The sequence below is a fragment of the Oryctolagus cuniculus genome, chromosome 15 (genome assembly GCF_964237555.1).
Source record: "Oryctolagus cuniculus chromosome 15, mOryCun1.1, whole genome shotgun sequence".
Taxonomy (NCBI): domain Eukaryota; kingdom Metazoa; phylum Chordata; class Mammalia; order Lagomorpha; family Leporidae; genus Oryctolagus; species Oryctolagus cuniculus.
Genome location: NC_091446.1, coordinates 70944170 through 70962340, shown reverse-complemented (window position 1 = coordinate 70962340; position 18171 = coordinate 70944170). Strand labels below are relative to the sequence as shown.

The window sequence follows — 18171 nt, the reverse complement described above, 5'->3', positions numbered from 1 at the left end:
AAAACACAAGAATATTAGCAAGATCCAGAAAAACAAAAGACCTCTGTGAGAGAATAAAATTTTAGAAAGGTGATACCTTCCCTCTTACCTAGTCATAATAAAATGAATAATGGACTGTGGGCATATCTTTTGAAACTTATGGTGAGAAGATGATAGTATTTAGGTCATAAAGGTAACAGGAGTGAAGAAGGTTTTCTTTAGTGAAAATTGATATACTACAAAGACAGAGATGGTGGGAAAACACTCAGCCACACTAGTAATTGAGGTAATGTAAATAAACCAGCTGACGACAATCTGGTAAACAATAATTTAAATATATGGGGGCAAAGTGTCAAAGGACTAACACGGATTGACAAAGATAGGTCTGGTACCCCTATTGCTTGTTATCACTGCGTGGGCTTTTTTGCTCAATGCAATGAAGTCGAAAGTGGCCATACTCTCCACTGTGTCAATCAACTAAATGGCACTTGAAGATTTAACACCAAGTCTACAGGTCATTTTTCCTTCACCCGTGTCAGACATGCCAGCGGGAGGAAAGCACCGAGGGTCTAAACCTGTTGTCTGGTGTGTGCTCATCTCCCGGATGCTGGAAGGGGAGCAGACCTTACAGACAAACCAACGTTGGCACAGTTCTCTACTGCAGAGGCCACCAGAAGAACTGACACGAGGCAATCCTGTTTTTCTTAAATCAGAATTTAAGTGAAAAAACTTACAAGGACTGCAAACCAAATTCACAACCTTCATATGTCTGCTTCAAAGGGTATAACCTAGCTGCCGGGGGTTGGGCTGCAGTATGTTAAGTTACCCCTGAGGACATCAGCATCCCATATGAGCAATGATTTGAGTCCATCTGCTCTACCAGTCCAGCCCCCCGCTGAAGCCCCTGGGAAAGCAGTGGAAAACTGGCCAAGTGCTTGGGCCCCCACCACCCATGTGGGAGACCCAGATGGAGTTCCATGCTCCTGGCTTCTGCCTGGCCCAGCCCTGGCCATTGCAGCCATTTGGGGAGTGAACCAGAGGATGGCAGATCTCTGTGTGTGTCTCTCTCTGTCACTCTGTCTTTTAAATAAATCTTTTTAAAAAGGTCAATCTGAACATACTATAGACTACCTAAGGCAAAACCGGAGACACTTCATCACAGAAACTGTGACATTCAAAATATAGTGTGGACATCGCAAATGATCAGGTGTGGAGACAGAGAGGGAGAGAGGGAAAGAGAGGGCAGGGGAGAGAAGGAGAGATAAGGAGATGGGGAGAGAGGGAGAGAGAAAGAGGGAGGGGAGGAGAGGGAGAGAGGGAGAGAGAAGGGGGAGAGCGAGAGCAGAGCTGAGGAAAGGGTCAGAAAGTCAGCCACCAAACCTCCAAATACACAAACCCCGAAAGCCCGTTGCTGTTCTCCTCGACTCCCCTTCCTTCAGCTTTCTCTAGCCTCTGCTCCCAGAGCACACCTGCACACCAAGTAGCTACTAGAGCAGGACTGTGGGGGACAGCGCGACAGAGAGGTGCCAGTAAGAAGTGCTGGATTGGGCTGGCACTGTGGAGTAGCAGGTAAAGCTGCTGCCTGCAGTGCTGGCATCCCAAATGGACACTCGTTCTGATCCAGCTCTCTGCCACAGCCTGGGAAAGCAGATGATGGCCCAAGTCCTTGGGCCCCTGCACCCACATGGGATATCTGGAAGGAGCTCCTGGCTTCAGGTTGGCACAGCTCTGGTCATTGCAGACAACTGGGGAGTGAACCAGCAGATGGAAGGACCCTCTCCCTATTCTCTTTCTCTCCCTCTCTGTTTGTCTGCCTCTCTGTAATTCTGCCTTTCAAATAAATAAAATAAACCTTCAAATAAAATTTTAAGAAGTATCTTAAGCATTTGGCAGTGAAATGGAGCTATGTGGGTTTTTTTAAAAAACATTTATTTATTTGAAAGTCAGAGTTACACAGAGAGAGGAGAAGCAGAGAGAGAGAGAGGTCTTCCATCTGATGGTCACTCCCCAATTGGCTGCAATGCCTGAACTGTGCTGATCCCAAGCCAGGAGCCTGGAGCTTCTTCCTGGTCTCCCACGTGGGTGCAGGGGCCCAAGGACTTGGGCCATCTTCCACTGCTTTCCCAGGCCATAGCAGAGAGCTGGATTGGAAGTGGAGCAGCCAGTTCTCAAAATGGCACCCATATGGGATACCGATGCTTCAGGATAGAGCATTAACCCTCTGTGCCACAGCGCCAGCCCCCACAAAAATTTTTTAAAAGTATTATAGGGCCGGGGCCAAAGGCTCACTTGGCTAATCCTCCACCTGCAGAGCCGGCACCCCAGGTTCTAGTCCCGGTTGGGGCACCGGATTCTGTCCCCATTGCTCATCTTCCAGTCCAATTCTGCTGTGGCCCAGGAAGGCAGTGAGGATGTCCCAGGTGCTTGGGCCCTGCACCCACATGGGAGACCAGAAGGAAGCACCTGGCTCCTGGCTTCGGATTGGCACAGCGCGATGGCCGCAGCGCCCATTTTGGGGGTGAACCAAAGGAAAAGGAAGACCTTTCTCTCTGTTTCTCTCTCACTAACTCAGCCTGTCCAGGAAAAAAAAAATTATACATTCAGGACTGGTGTTGTTTCATGGCAAGTTAAGCCTCTGCCTCCAGTGCCAGCATGCCATATGGGTGCCAGCTCAAGTCCCAGTTGCTCCACTTCCCTTCCAGCTCCCCGCTTAGCCCTGGGAAAGCAGCAGAGGATGACCCAAGTGCTTGGGCCCCTGCACCATGTGGAAGGCCAGGAAGAAGCTCCTGGCTTCGGCCTGGCCCAACCCTGGCCGTTTGCTGCCATTTGGGGAGTGAACCAGTAGATGGAAGATCCCTCTCTCTATCTCTCTGTAACTGTGCCTTCCAAATAAATATAAATAAATGTTTTTAAACATACAGATTATATGAATAATTGGTGTAAAGCATTTTGTATAAACCCAAATTCAAACAGAGAACACACTGTTGGTTGGCACTCTTTCCTTCAGAACAGGCAAAGAGGGGATAAGAGCGCTTTCTGCTCCCAGCAAAACTTCCCTGGGGAGCATCTATCGCTGAGGTGCTCCAGGGTATCTGGTCCCTACCCCCAGCCCGGCCACTCACTAGAACTCCACAGGAAAAGTTCCCAGTATTTCTGACCAGCAATTTGTATACCTTTAACACACATTTTAAAAACACACTGGTTGTTTTGTTTGAAATCAAATTTGTTTGTTTAAATAAAATCTCAGCAGTAAAACTGGCAGCTGAGCCCACAATCTTCACCTGGGAGGCCCCTCCCTCCCCTGTGGTCCAGAGCAGCTTCTGGAAGGGCTTCACACCCTAAGGGCACCATTGTTCTGGGGCCTTGGATTTTGCCTCCAGGACAGAGTGAGGAGCTGAGAGGGCTCCCCCTCCACCATGGGCACTTTCCAAGGATTTTCTGAAGACCTCCTAGAGCTGGGAGGCCTCTGAAAGCTGATTGAGATGTCACACTCACAAGCTGCCAGACAGACTGGCGCTGACCCAGGACTTCTCTCACCCAGTGCTTGTTTAGAGAAAGAAGTCAGGGCCAGAACCCCAAGACTTCAGAACTCCAGCTTTTATTTTATTTTATTTTATTTTATTTTATTTTTTGACAAGCAGAGTTACTCAGTGAGAGAGAGACAGAGAGAAAGGTCTTCCGTCCATTGGTTCATTCCCCAAATGGCCATAACGACCGGCGCTGCCTGAAGAATCTAACTTGGCTCCAATAGAAGAAGTCCTCAGAGAAACGAATATCATGAAACACCTATTCTTGGTTTCAAAGTTTGTTTGCACCAAAACATTTCTGAATTCCACTATTCCACCGACACTGTGAAGTTCCCTGCTCCAGCATTACATGACCAGTGCTGTTTCCTCCCCCTACCCTTCCCATCTTTCCCCACACCTCCCACCCCTTCATTCTGAAGGGAACCCAAGACACTGTTCTACCTAAACTACTTCCAGGTACATCTTTAAAATGCAGAAAACTTTTTAAGGCAACCCCAAGTTGGGTTAATTTTTAAACACCTGAGCCTTTGGGAAATCCTACCCCTGCATTCAGCCATGCGGTAGCCAGAGACAATGACACCTGTGACACTAGTGGCCCCTGGACCACGAGCCTGCACTTCTGAAAGACGAAAGCTCAAAGCACCACAGAACACCAGGACAGCGAGAACCCGGCCTTGCCGAAAGCCGCACATGGAAACTCACCACTGGTAGCCATGTCTGGGAGCCCTCCTGAGACCGTCTTCTTGGGCAGTGAAGTGAGGGCTGCTGGGACAGCGTTCATTTAATATAAACCTGGGATGGCCACCCTAGGCACGCCTTAGACCCAGCCCTTCTCCAGCCCCTGCCACACCCTACACACAGCTCCCCCTAGGCACAACAGGATTTCCAAAATCTCCATTTGTATCTCCAGTCACTGAACACCCATGGGAACTAATTTTCTCATTTAGCCCTGGCCAAATGATAACTGATAACTGAGAGTTTGGAGGCTGCTGAGGCCAGAGACTCACAGCGAATGAGGACGTTAAAGAATATAAGACTGCAGGCATTGTGGCAAAGCTTGTTAAGCTGCCATGTAGGATGCCCCCAGCCCATAGCAGAGTGTGGGTTCCAGTCCCAGTTACTCTGCTCCCAATCTGGCTTCACACCAAAGTAGCCGGGGAACCAGCAGGTGATGGCTCAGGTGCATGGGCCCTATAGCCTACACTGGGAGACCTGGATGCATTTCTAGGTTCCTGGCTTCAGCCTGACCCAGCTTTGGCTGTTGTAGACATTTGGGGAGTGAACCAGCAAACAGAAGGTTTCTCTCTCTCTTGCTCTCTCTCACTCAGCCTCTCAGGTACACAAAAATAAATGGTTTTCAGAAGTCAGCATAAGGGGCCAGCATTAAGGTATAGTGGGTATGGCAGCATCCCACACGGGTGCTGGCTCATGTCCTGGCTGCTGCACTTCCCATACAGCTCCCTGCTAATGGCTTGGGAAAGCAATGGAAGATGGCCCAAGGGCTTGGGACACTGCCACCCACATGGGAGACTCAGAAGAAGCTCCAGGCTCCTGGCTTTGGCCTGGCCCAGCCTTGCCTGTTGCAGCCATCTGGGAAGAAGATTCTCTCTCTCTCTCTCTCTCTCTCTCTCTCTCTCTCTCTCTCTGTAGCTCTTTCAAATAAAAGAAATCTTAAAAAGTCAATATAAGTCTAACATCATACAGTAATTAAATCATTGAAATAATTCATTCAAAACAGCCAAAACCTCCATAGAATAGTTTGAGAACTGGACATCTGAAAGGAGACTAGGGCTGAGAGAAAACAAACTAAAATTAAGTTGGGGAGCCGATGCTGTGGCATAGTGGGGAGAGCTGCCGCCTGCCGTGCCGGCATCCCATATGGACACTGGTTCATGTCCAGGCTGCTCCACTTCTGACCCAGCTCTCTGCTACAGCCTGGGAAAGCAGTAGAGGATGGCCCAAGTGCTTGGGTCCCTGCACCGCATGGGAGGCCTGGAAGAAGCTCCTGGCTCCTGGCTTCAGATCAGTGCAGCTCCAGCCATTGCGGCCAGTTGGGGAGTGAACCAGAGGATGGAAGCTCTCTCTCTCTCTCTCTTGCCCCTTCTTCTCTCTCCGTGTAGCTCTGACTTTCAAATAAATAAATAAATCTTTAAAAAATTAAGTTGGACCTAGCCCGGTTTCCCTGGCTTTTTTTTTTTTTTTTCCTGCAATTAAAGTTCATTACCTCAGCACCGTGAATTTCCACTAGATGGTGCCTTTCCCTCTTCCATCAAACTTGTTTCAAAGAATATTTTGACCAGGTGAATTCACTTGCTTTTATGCTCTCCCCAACTCCAGGCAGTCACTTCTATTCTCATGCCATTATTTAGACATCACTGGCAAAGGTCAACATACCAGCTCCCACACTGCCCAATCTTAGGGTTCACCTTCTAAATCATCAACCTCTATTGGACAATCTCTCTTTTTCTACCTGAACAACTCAGGAGAGTTTACATATTTTTCCTGTGGACCTTGACTTTGGGGGATGTTCACGGAGTAGTGCATTGACCTTGCTTTGTTAAGATTTACAGGCGTTGCTGGGGCATAGTAGGCTGAGCCTCTACCTGCATCACCAGCATCCCAGTTCCAGTCCCAGCTGCTTCTCTTCAGATCTGGCTCTGTGCTGTGGCCTGGGAAAGCAGTGGAAGATGACCCAAGTGCTGAGGCCCCAGCACCCGCATGGGAGACCAGGAAGAAGCTCCAGGCTCCTGGCTTTGGATTGGCCCAGCTCTTACTGTTTCAGCCATTTGGGGAGGAAACCAGCAGATGGAAGACTTTTCTCTCTGTCTCTCCCTCTCTCTCTCTGTAACTCTATCTCTCAAATAAATAAATAAAACCTTTAAAATGTGATTTATTTATTTGAAAGCCAGAGAGAGAGAGAGAGAAAGAGATCTTGCCTCTGTTGGTTCACTCCTCAGATGGCTGCAATGGCCGGAACTGCGCAGATCCAAAGCCAGGAGCCAGGAGCTTCCTACAGGTCTCCCACACTTATGCAGGGCCCAAGGACATGGGCCATTCTCCACTGCTTTCCCAGCCCACAGCAGAGAGCTGGATCAGAAGTGGAGCAGCCAGTTCTCAAACTGGAACCCATATGGGATGTCAGTGCTTCAGGCTAGGGCGATAACCTGCTAAGCCACAGCTTATCCTATATGCCTGCCTATGACACCAACACACACCCAATCCTGTGTATTGAGCCCTGCCGTGTAGGTGTGACCAGCACAAACATAGTCCTTGAAATCAGTATTCAGGTGAACTTTAGAAACACATGCCTCCCAATTATCACCTACAAGGAAAAGCCAGAACTTGGGGGAACTCCTGGCAGCTCTATGACCTGGCTCCCACTCCTGTTCAGCTTGGCCTTGGAGAATCACCACTGGCCAACTGTGAGCTCCCACCAGGCTTGTACATGTCTGAGAACTGAAAAACTCTGTCCTGCCAGCCTGACACCTGTTTCAAGTGCTACAGGAAGAGTTCCCAGTGATGCTGGAAGAAAATGCTTTGACCACAATCAAGTTATCAGCATGACAATTTTGATAAAGATCATCAGTTTAAAAAAGAATAGCTGGCGCCGCGGCTCACTAGGCTAATCCTCCGCCTTGTGGCGCCGGCACACCGGGTTCTAGTCCCGGTCGGGGCGCCGGATTCTGTCCCGGTTGCCCCTCTTCCAGGCCAGCTCTCTGCTGTGGCCAGGGAGTGCAGTGGAGGATGGCCCAAGGTGCTTGGGCCCTGCACCCCATGGGAGACCAGGAGAAGCACCTGGCTCCTGGCTCCCGCCATCGGATCAGCGCGGTGCGCTGGCCACAGCGCGCCAGCCGCGGCGGCCATTGGAGGGTGAATCAATGGCAAAGGAAGACCTTTCTCTCTGTCTCTCTCTCTCACTGTCCACTCTGCCTGTAAAAAAAAAAAAAAAAAAAAAAGAATAAAGCAAAGTGCGGTAACAAATGAACTTGAGATTCTGGTGCTCTACAGAGTGGACTTGTGTTTCCTAAATGTCTTTTCTCTGGACTTTTTATTATTATTATTATTTCCCAGAAGTTTGGAATTTTTTTCACTTTTGGGATCAATGACTTATATATTCATTTCCCCCATTGTTTCTGTGATGTCAACAGTTTAACTTAAAGTCCAAACCTATGTTCAGTTCGTTGTTTACCTGTTCAAAATGTAGCATTTTCAGGGCCAGAGTTGGGTGCAGTGGGTTAGGCTGCTGCTGTCTGCAATGCCAGCATCCCACATGGACATCAATTTGATTCCTGGCTGCTCCACTTCTGATTCAGCTCCCTATTAATGTGCCTGGAATGCAGTGCAAGAAGGCCCAAGGCTTTGGGCCTCTGCACTCACTTAGGATACTAGAAGAAGCTCCTGGCTTCAGCCTGGCTCAGCTCTGGCCATTGTGCCCATTTGGGGCATGCACTGGTAGATGAAAGATCTCGACCTCCATATCTCTCCCTTCCCCCCACTTTGTCTCTGTAACTCTGCCTTCAAATAAATAAATAAATCTTTATTATTATTTGAAAGGTAGACTTACATAGAGAGAGGGAAAGACAGATCTTCCATCTGCTGGTTTACTCCTAAAAGGCTGCAACAGCCAAGCCTGGGCCAGGCAGAAGCCAGGAGCTTCATCCAGGTATCCCATGTGGGTGCAGGTGAAGTAACACCTTGACAGTAGGGATTCCATTTTGGGGAACCTGAGACTCCATTCTGGGAAGGTGCCCCCCCCACCCACACACACACCGTGAGGCTCTGCTCTGAAACTATGGTCTAAAACAGTTGAACAATAGCAGTCCACTACATCACACTAGGCAGAGCATAGAAACCCCCTAGCATGATCGCTCAAGCTTGGAAGTGGATAGGCTGCACCTGGGTTAATGATAAAAATGTAATTTGTCTATGCCCTACATATGATTAAAACCAATACCTGGATTAATGTCAAGATTATAATTGAAATTGTTAAGATTGCAACTGGCATTGTCAAGATTATAATTGATACTCGTTTCGCATCGGTTTTAGGTCAGCTTGACCCCCATAACCATGTATTCCCCCCGATCCTAGCAACCATGTATTCCCATCCCAATTTTGCAGTTTTTGCCTTTATAAACCCTGTTGCTTTGGGCTTCAGGGTCGAGAGTTCTTTTGGGCATGAGCCCACTCTCCACCGCCGGCAATAAAGGACCATCAAATTTTATCAATGTGTGGTGCTCCTTTGATTACACTCACTCAGGTACAACACAGGGGCCCAAGCAACTGGATCACCCTCTGCTGCTTTCCCAAGCACATTAGCAGGGAGCTGGATCAGAAGCGGAGTTCCAGCCGTTGTGGCTATCTGGGGAGAGGACCAGCGGATGGAAGACCTCTCTTTCTCTCCCTCTCTGCCTCTGCCTCTCTGCCTTTCAAATAAATAAATACATCTTTAACAATAAGTGGCAACACTGGGAAACAAATGGATGCCCATATGGGATGCTAGTATCGCAAGCAGCAGCTTAACCTAGTGAACAACACTGGCCCTAATAAATCTTTTTTTCTTTTAATGTAGCATTTTTTTCCATGACCTGACATGTTAAAGCCACAGCCCATCAGTTTGGTGAATCCGGTAAACTGTAAACTGGTGATTCATCAAACTGACTTCCAGCACACTGAGTTTTCCTAATGATTTTCTGTCAAATGCCCACTTAATGAGATTGCAGTTTCTTTATCTTTTTCTCTTTCTTTCTTTCTTTTTTTTTTTTTTTTTTTTTTTTTTTTTTTGACAAGCAGAGTTAGACAGTGAGAGAGGGACACAGAGAAAGGTCTTCCTTCCATTGGTTCACCCTACAAAGGCCACTACAGCCAGAGCACTGCGCCGATCCAAAGCCAGGAGCCAGGCGCTTTCCTGGCCATCCTCCACTCTCTACGCAGGCCACAGCAGAGAGCTGGACTGGAAGAGGAGCAACTGGGACAGAATCCGGTGCTCCAACCGGACTAGAACCTGGAGTACCAGCGCCACAGGCAGAGGATTAGCCTAGTGAGCCGTGGCGCCAGCAATGAATGTGCATTTTCCCAAACCCAACTTTAGCTACCTGCTTGACCCTTTCTCAGACATCTCAATGCTTAATCCACTAGACTGCAACAATAGTAAGAACAACAGCCAACATTACTTTTTTACTCTGTGCCGCCTCTCACCTAACCATGAAGCAGTTATGAACGAATGTCCTCCATACCCAATTCCTGCAGGAAACCTACTGAGCATCATCATCATCAGTCATCACAATGATTTGAGCTTTACACCCTTGGGCAAGAAACCGCCCTGGTCCCACCCACATCTCAATACCACCTCCTGGGGCCAGCGCTGTAGCACAGTAGGCTAAGGACCTGGCCTGGAGCGCCAGTATCCCATATGGGCGCCAGTTTCAGAACTGGCTACTCCACTTCCGATCCAGCTCTCTACTATGGCCTTGGAAGGCAGTGGAGGATGGAGCGAGTCCTTGGGTCCCTGGACCCGATGAGACTGGGGGTGGGGTGTTGGGGGAGATTCTGGCTCCTGGCTTCATATCAGCACAGCTATGGCCATTGTGGCCAATTAGGGAGTGAAACCAGCAATGGAAGCTCGCTCTCTCTCTCTCTCTCTTTCTGCCTCTCCTCTCTCTGTGTAACTCTGACTTTCAAATAAATAAATAAATAAAATTGAGAAATAAATAAAAATTGATCACATTTGTGAGCTGGAAGATCAGGCCTCCACCCCACCCCGAGTGACCTCATGCCCCTATCTGACCACACCTCTGTGCCCACCTGCCAATCAGGGTAATTAACCTCTTGTCTGGAAAGGCAGGGACAGCCCTGCATTGAGTGGAATATGGAATCAGAAGAGTTTTGATCTGCAGACAATTTCACAGTTTCTTCTAGCAACGAAATTTAATTTCACATTGTTTCTTCTGGCAACCAAAAACTACCCTAATTCTCCAGATGCACGATGCTTTCTTCATGTTGTTCTCCCCATCCGATGACACTGGGAGAGTGTGGGGTGTTTGCTGTGACTCAGCACATGCCCATCCTGCTCTGTAGACATCTCATCACACTCCTCTGGCGCTACTGGACAGCCCTCTACTGCTGCACTACGTGTGAATTTACATGTGGGAGAGGAGAGTTCGAGTCCTGGCTGCTCTGCTTCCAACCCAGCTTCCTGCTAATGTGCCTGGGAGGCAGCAAATGGTCCAAGTACTTGGGTTCCTCTTCTCCACACGGGAAACTCAGATGGAGTCTTCCTGACTGTGGCTTCAGCCTGGTGCTGGCCCCATCCCAGCTGTTGTGAGCATTTGGGGAATGCACCAGAACATGGAATGGTTGTCTCTGTCTCTCTCTCTCTCCTGCCTCCCATCTCTGTCACTCTGCCTATGGTAACTAAGAGTACCTAAAAGGTAATCTATAGAAGTGAAATTGACACTCAGATGCAATGATGGTTTACAGCCCTTGTCTCTACAGTTTGTTGAACTCTTTACTTAGTGTAGGGATAATGAGTATAAAGTAAACTGAAAATAAATCTTTGTAAAAATTAAGATTCGATGGCTGGTGGCGCAGCTCACTAGACTAATCCTCCGCCTTGTGCGCCGGCACACTGGGTGCTAGTACCGGTCAGGGCACCGGATTCTGTCCCAGTTGCCCCTCTTCCAGGCCAGCTCTCTGCTGTGGCCAGGGAGTGCAGTGGAAGATGGCCCAAGTGCTTGGGCCCTGCACCCCATGGGAGACCAGGAGAAGTACCTGGCTCCTGCCATCAGATCAGCGAGGTGTGCCACCTATGGCGGCCATTGGAGGGTGAACCAACGGTAAAAGAAGACCTTTCTCTCTTTCTCTCTGTCCACTCTGCCTGTCAAAAAAAAAAAATTAAGATTGGGACTAGGAGAGGGAGGAGGAAGAAGGATGGGAGCGTGGGTGGGAAGGATCACCATGCTCCTAAATCTGTATATATGAAATACATGAAATTTGTATACCTTACATAAAATTAAACTCGTTCCTGGAGGCCAGCCTTACCCTGATACTCAAGCCAGACAAGAACACAACAACAAAAAACTACAGACAAATATCTCTGATGAACATAGATGGAAAATTTTTAATATACTGACAAATCAAAATTGACAGCAATCAAAAACATCCGTCATGGTCAAGTGGTCATAGTTCAGGGATGCCTATAATATGTGGATGCCAGGGCCACAGGTGGTGGCCTAGCCCACTGCACCCAGCGCCGGCCCCTATTTATCTTTCTTTAAAAAACATGTATGTATTTGAAAGACAGCGTTACAGAGAGCGACGCTTGGAAAGGGTGTCCCCTACAGATAATGACCAGGCCAAGACGCGGCTGGTCGGGCCACCCCCTTGCTTGGCAAGCCCGGGGCCCTCCTCCCTCCTCGCGGGTTGGGCGGAGCAGCCGCCCAGGCCCGCCCCTGCTGGCCCTACATCCACTGCACTGGGAGCAGAGCCGGCCGCGCACCCCAGTAAGGAGCTGCAGCGATTGCGATGGCGATGGCGATGGCGGCAGGCAACGCGGCCTACTTCCAGAGGGGCAGTGTGTTCTGGTTGGCGGTCATCACGCTCTCCTTTGGCTACTACACGGTAGGGGCAACCGAGTTGGGACAACCGCCTGGAGCGAGCGCTCCTGTCACGCAGGCCTCCGCCTCCACTTGGAGGAGAGCCCGCGCAGGCGCAGTTCTCGCTCTCTCGCCTCCCAGCGGGGAGGGAAGACAGAACCCGGAAGGAGGCGCAGGCGCAGTCGGCTGCCAAGGCTTTTGGCAGGTGTTCGAGGCCCTGCGAAACCGGTTGGCCTACTTTCCTCAGGTGGGGGCGGGCACGACTCCCCACCTGCGGACTGAGCGCCTGGGTCTTTCACGATGGTGCTGGCGAACTCGAAGGCCGCAAGGGATGCTACCGCCTACTTCCGGACGGCCAGCCCGTTGCCCTCGCTGGTCACGGGGCTGGGGCTGGGATACTTTGCGGTGAGGGGCGGGGCGCGGACGCGGGCGCCTGTGTTTTGGCCCTGCGGGCTGTCGGAGCGCGAGGGGCGCCATGGGAACGGCGTCGGTGCGCATGCGCGCCTGGCGGTTGCCTAGGTTACGAACGCCAGCGGAAGCTAAGCGGGGTTTTGGAAGGTTTAGAGTGTTTGAAGCAGGGGGAGTTGCTTGGAAAACGGCGGATAAAGCCAAGGGAGGGCTAGGATTTCACTGGTGAGCAAGAACCGGTGTGACAGCAGGAGGACAGCTCTACTGCGGGGAGGAGTGACTTTCGTCTCACTTCCAGGATAACGAACGGGAAAGACGCCCGGAAACAGGTTGGGGAAAACCGGTATCATGTAGGAGGAAGGCGAAGCTAGTTTGGATCTTTCCCGGGAGATCCTGGAACCTGGACGGGTGTCATTTCCACAGCGGCGTCGCTCTGACCACCTCCGCCCTCCTTTCGCCGTGTGCAGGATGGAGGCGTGGGACTCTAGTTTTCCCGAGTGCCTTTTCTGTTCCAGGATCCCGCGACCCTGTTCGAACACACAAGCTGGGAAACTGAAGGTTCGAGTTGGGATTTAGTGGAACTGGCAGATGCCAGCCCCTCTCCACCGCGTGGTTAGGAGGCCGCAGTGATATGTTGTACTTTATTGGAATATTGACTTTAAACAGCATCCTGGGAGAAGTAGTGTTGCCTTTGGTGCAGATCTAAGTGGAGCACTAAACTTTGGAGGGGTTGACAGTGATTCACAGAAAGGCTTGTAACAGAGCCTGAGGAGGAGTTGGTAAGGTCACCACAAAAACCTTACATGAACGAGGAGTTGCTGTTAAACCTTCGCGAGTCTGATTTTCCGTGTATGTCTGCGTGGTGTGCAAGAGTGGAAGAGCATGATTCTAACTGTGAGATTGAGCCCAAGCCACCGCTTGCAGGACAGAAGCTGGCCAAAGCACGCAGACTCCTACAAGTCTAGGAAATAATGTTTGGGTGGAATTCATGAAAAATCGGATCCGTTCCGCCAGTGCACGGAGCCTGATCATCACCTCGTTTCTTTGTGGCACACATCCATTGGAGCTGCTTTTTAGAAATAGAGGATGGAGATTCGGGTGCCCTCCTTCAGACCCTGTTTCCCCGGTAGTTAGATTGGTAGAATCGGTGTTCTTTCCTACCTGCCGGTCTTCAGGTGCCCTAATGGTTTCTCTGTGCCTCTGGTTCTCTTTCAGTGGGTTGTCCTCTGGCCGCAGAGCATCCCTTATGAGAGCCTTGGGCTCCTGGGCTCGTTCACTCAGTACCTGGTGGACCATCATCACACCCTCCTGCACAACGGGTAAGGAGAGCTGCAGAAACGACACGCTGGTCTCGCTGGAGACCTTGAAGGCCTGCAGTTGCCTTTAGGTATTGAAGAGTGGCACTAGTTCACGTTTAGGAATCTTTCCAGATTTCTGTTAGATTTTATCATCAGACAATTCCCCCCTTAAACTAGACTGACTTGTAGAAATAGGTTTGGGCCGGCATTAACAGGTAAAGCCGCCACCTGCAGTGTCGGTATCCCTTATGGTTGCCGGTTCGAGTCCCGGCTGCTGTACTTCCAATCCAGCTCTCTTCTATGGCCTGGGAAAGCAGCAGAAGATGGCCAAGTGCTTGGGTCCCTACACCCATGTGGGGGACCTGGAAGAAGCTCCTGGCTCCTGGCTTGTGATTGGCCCGGTTTCAGCTATTGTAGGTATCTGGAGAGTGAACCAGCACATGGAAGGCTTCTACCTCGCTCTTTCTCTCTCAGCCTCTGCCTCTCTGTAACCCTGCCTTTCAAATAAATAAATAAATCCTTATAAAAATTTTCTTTTTCTTTGGTACAGAGAAATTTTCCATACACTGATTTCGCTCCCCCTGATGCCCCCAACAGCCAGAGTTGGACTAGGCCAAAGGCAGAGCCAGAAACTCCATTCAGGTCTCCCACGTGATGGCAAGAATCCAAGCACTTGAGCCATCACCTGCTGTCTGTCAGGGTGTGCATTGGCCAGAAGCTGACTCAGAAACAGAGTTACCGAGACTCGAATCATACACCTGAATGTAGGATGCTGGTGTGCCAAGGGCAACTTAACCTCTTTGTTGTTGTTGTTTCAGGTATTGGTTTGCCTGGATGATTCACGTGGCAGAGTCCTTGTATGCCATGGTGCTGTGCAAGTAAGTCATTATTTAAGTCCTGGTCACCTTTCTCGTGGTATCTGGTAGAAGCTGAGCCACCACATTTAAATAATTCATGCACGCCTAGGCTGAGAGCACTCTGAGGTAGTGTGGAGTACCCATGTCTGATACTGGGCCTGACGCAGGAATACTCAGTAAATGTTCGGTGAGTGAGTCCATTTAGTTTGTGTTAGTTATTATTTACTCCGTTAGTGCATTAGGCTGACTGTTATTTTGTTTGTTTGTTTTTTTTTTTAACTTTTTAATTGTCTGTACAGCAGCACCTAGAACAAAAGATTAGGAGTCTGCCTCCTAGTGTGTGAAAGAGCTGAGTTACTTTCCTAGGCCGGTAATCTCCTATCTTGATGCCACAGTGAACCACCTGAGGAGCTGTTTCACTGTACATGTCTGGTTTCCACCAGAAAAATTGATCTGGCAGGTCTTGCTTCAGACCTACAAGTCTGTTCTTTCTTGAAGGTCTGCAGGTAATTCTGGAGCTAAATGCAAGTTAAAAGCCCCCAAACAGACCCTACTCAGCAGATGCTACTGTAGGTGACTACTATGTGAGAGTACTGAAAAAGATTCTTTGTACTTTTGGACAATTTGTTCTCCCCTCCGGGACCGTCTGCTAGTGGGGTCCTCCGTGAAGTCCTGTTCCTTTACTCTCCCACTGGGCAGGCTGAACCCATCTCTACGCTTTGGAGTGACACAGTCGCCCTTTGCCAGAGTGCAAGGGGATTTCCAGGTGGCTTTGTTGAAACTGTTCTCTGGGCTTGAGACTGTGGTAGGAAATGCCCAAGCGTTCTGAGACTCCTTCCCAGTGGCCTCTTGGGCCTCCCTGAGGTCTTAGCTGAGGGTGTTTGGCTCAGCCCCACAGCTTGACAGCTGTTGTGACTGGCATTTGGAGCCTCTAATGAAAACCAAAAGACTGTGTTGTGTTGTACACTTCTTTGAAGGGAGAAGGAGAACAAGCCCAGGGAGGTTGCGTCTCTCTTACTGTGTTCCTAAAACCAGTCCTTTAAGGATCTAACGTGTTAGCATGTGCCATAGCTCACTATAAATCAGAATTAATACTCCTTTTGATTTGTGAGATCAATGAAAGAGTAAATAAATTTGAATGCATGAATACATGAAGACATGGTATAACTTTGGAGCTTCCCAAATCCTACTGCCCAGGAATAACTACTTGTAGTATTTTGTTGAGTTCCCTTTTTTTTAATTCATACCTGGTAATTTTTAATTCAGTCATCATCCTGTAGGAAAGAGTACTTTGCGCTGTATGTAGATACAGAAATGACCTTGGAGGTGGCAGGAAACTAACATTTACTAAGCACCCTCCATGTGCCAGTCCCTAAACAGGAGCTCACGGACACAATCAGGTTATAATATAGTCTCTTAAATCCCATGTTTTAAAAATACATACCTTTCTGAATTTCTTTTAACCAGAGATAGGATTGGAGTATATGTTTGACTTTATATCTGCCATAATCATACACTTAAGCACTTCGCCATGTTTTTATTTTTTTGTTTTTCTTTTTAAAGATTTATTGTGTTTATTTGAAAGAGTTGCACAGAGAGAGAAGCAGACACACAGAGGGGGGGGGTTTCCATCCTCTGGTTCACTCCCCAGTTGGCTGCAATGGCCAGTACTGTACCGATCCAAAAAAAGGAACCAGGAGCTTCTTCTGTGTCTCCCATGCGGGTGCGGGCCCAAGCACTTGGGCCATCTTCTACTGCTTTCCCAGCCATAGCAGAGACCTGGATGGGAAGTGGAGCAGCAGGGACACAGCACCGGCCCCGCCATGTTTTTTTTTTTTTTTTTTCCCCTGCCATATTTTTAAAATAACCTTGAAGGCAGGCACTTGGCCCTGCAGTTAAGATGCTACTTGAGGGACGACACTGTGGTGTAGCAGGTAAAGCCTCCGAGACCTGCAATGCCGGCGTCTCATATGGGTGCTGGTAGGAGTCCTGGCTCCTCCATTTCCCATCCAGCTCTCTGCTCTGGCCCGGGAGTGCAGTGGAGGATGGCCCAAGTGCTTGGGCCCTGCGCCCACATGGGAGACCGGGAGAAGCACCTGTCTCCTGGCTTCGGATCAGCGCGGTGCGCCCACCGCAGCGGCCATTGGGGGGTGAACCAACAGAGGAAGGAAGACTTTTCTCTCTGTCTCTCTCTCACTGTCCACTCTGCCTGTCAAATAAATAAATAAATAAACAGTGCTTCCTGTGAAACCATAAGATCAAAATTATGGTGCTTATATTTTGTACTTTTTTTTTTTTTTTTTTTTTTTTTTTTAGGTATAAAGGAATCACAAATGGTCGGGCTCAGCTACTCTGGTTCCTACAGACTTTCTTCTTTGGGATAGCATCTCTCCATCTTGATTGCTTACAGACCAAAGCGCCAAAAACAAAATTAAAAGCAAATATACAGAAGTTTCCTCTACTTAATTCAGACACCTTTCCAGGGTGACGGGGACTGCCATTTTCACTCAATGATATTTCTATTTTGTAAAAAGTGTCCCTCAAAGCTATCTAGGACCCTGCAGTTACTCATTTTTCGTATAATATGCTGTGGTTGAGCTTGAATAGACCAGTTAGTTAACAAGGAAATAGGAAAAGTAAATACAAGTTTACAAGTAAATTAAGGAACTAGGAAAAGATTTTAGCCTTCAGCTCTGCGGACTCAGCACAGAAGAGGGCTTCCCCCCCACCTTCTTAAGGGCCTCTGGCGCTGTGGGCTCTGCTGTCATCTGGGCTGAGACACACGCTTGCTAGATTTGCTTGTTGGTTTTTCTTTGCTCCTTTCCTTCTTGTTAAAACATCTTGGCCGCACTACCACCATGTTAGCTCTCCTTCCCTTAAATTCTCTCCATCTTTCTGGACCAAGATGTAGGGACACTTCTACAATACATCAGTTCCTTATACATTTGTTAGGCACCTCTAAGGCAGAATCTTACCCTTTCAAACTTCTGTTTCTCAAATTACAGAGAAAAATAAGGAAGTTGGAACGGGCAGACTGAGTGATCACATAGAGGCACGCTGAGAATCAGGGCTGGTGGCCTTCCCTGCTGCTGACCGAAGTGTCCTTTCCCTACACTGGACCCCGGGACACGGTGCCCTGTGGCTCGCAGGGGTTGATTGCTGCTCCAGCTCAGGGTGCAGCTTAGCTCTACTTCCCCCACCTTACCTGTCCCCCTGCCATGCACGGAGTTGTTTGACCAGTGTTGATTGCTGACTTCACTTTCTACTCGTTCATTATCATTCCAATTTTTATGTGAAAACTACAGGACTCATTGCATACACTGTCCTCTCAAAAGACAGCCGCAAGACCTTTGGCTGACTGTGTCACCTCTTGGTGAGACTCCCCATGGGAAACTGTCTCTTTTTCATGCTTTCATGTTCTCCATCACTGTCTCCAGACTCCAAGTGTCTTCCTCCAGCTCTGAAGAGTCTAGCTCATGGTTTATCCATCAAGTTAGTGTCTTCCATTCTG

At 48.9% G+C, this 18171-nt stretch overlaps 1 pseudogene; it reads left to right on the top strand.

Moving 5' to 3' along the window:
* Positions 1 to 11932: 11932 nt before the first annotated feature.
* Positions 11933 to 17111, top strand: LOC127489550 (transmembrane protein 254-like; annotated as a pseudogene).
* Positions 17112 to 18171: the final 1060 nt, after the last annotated feature.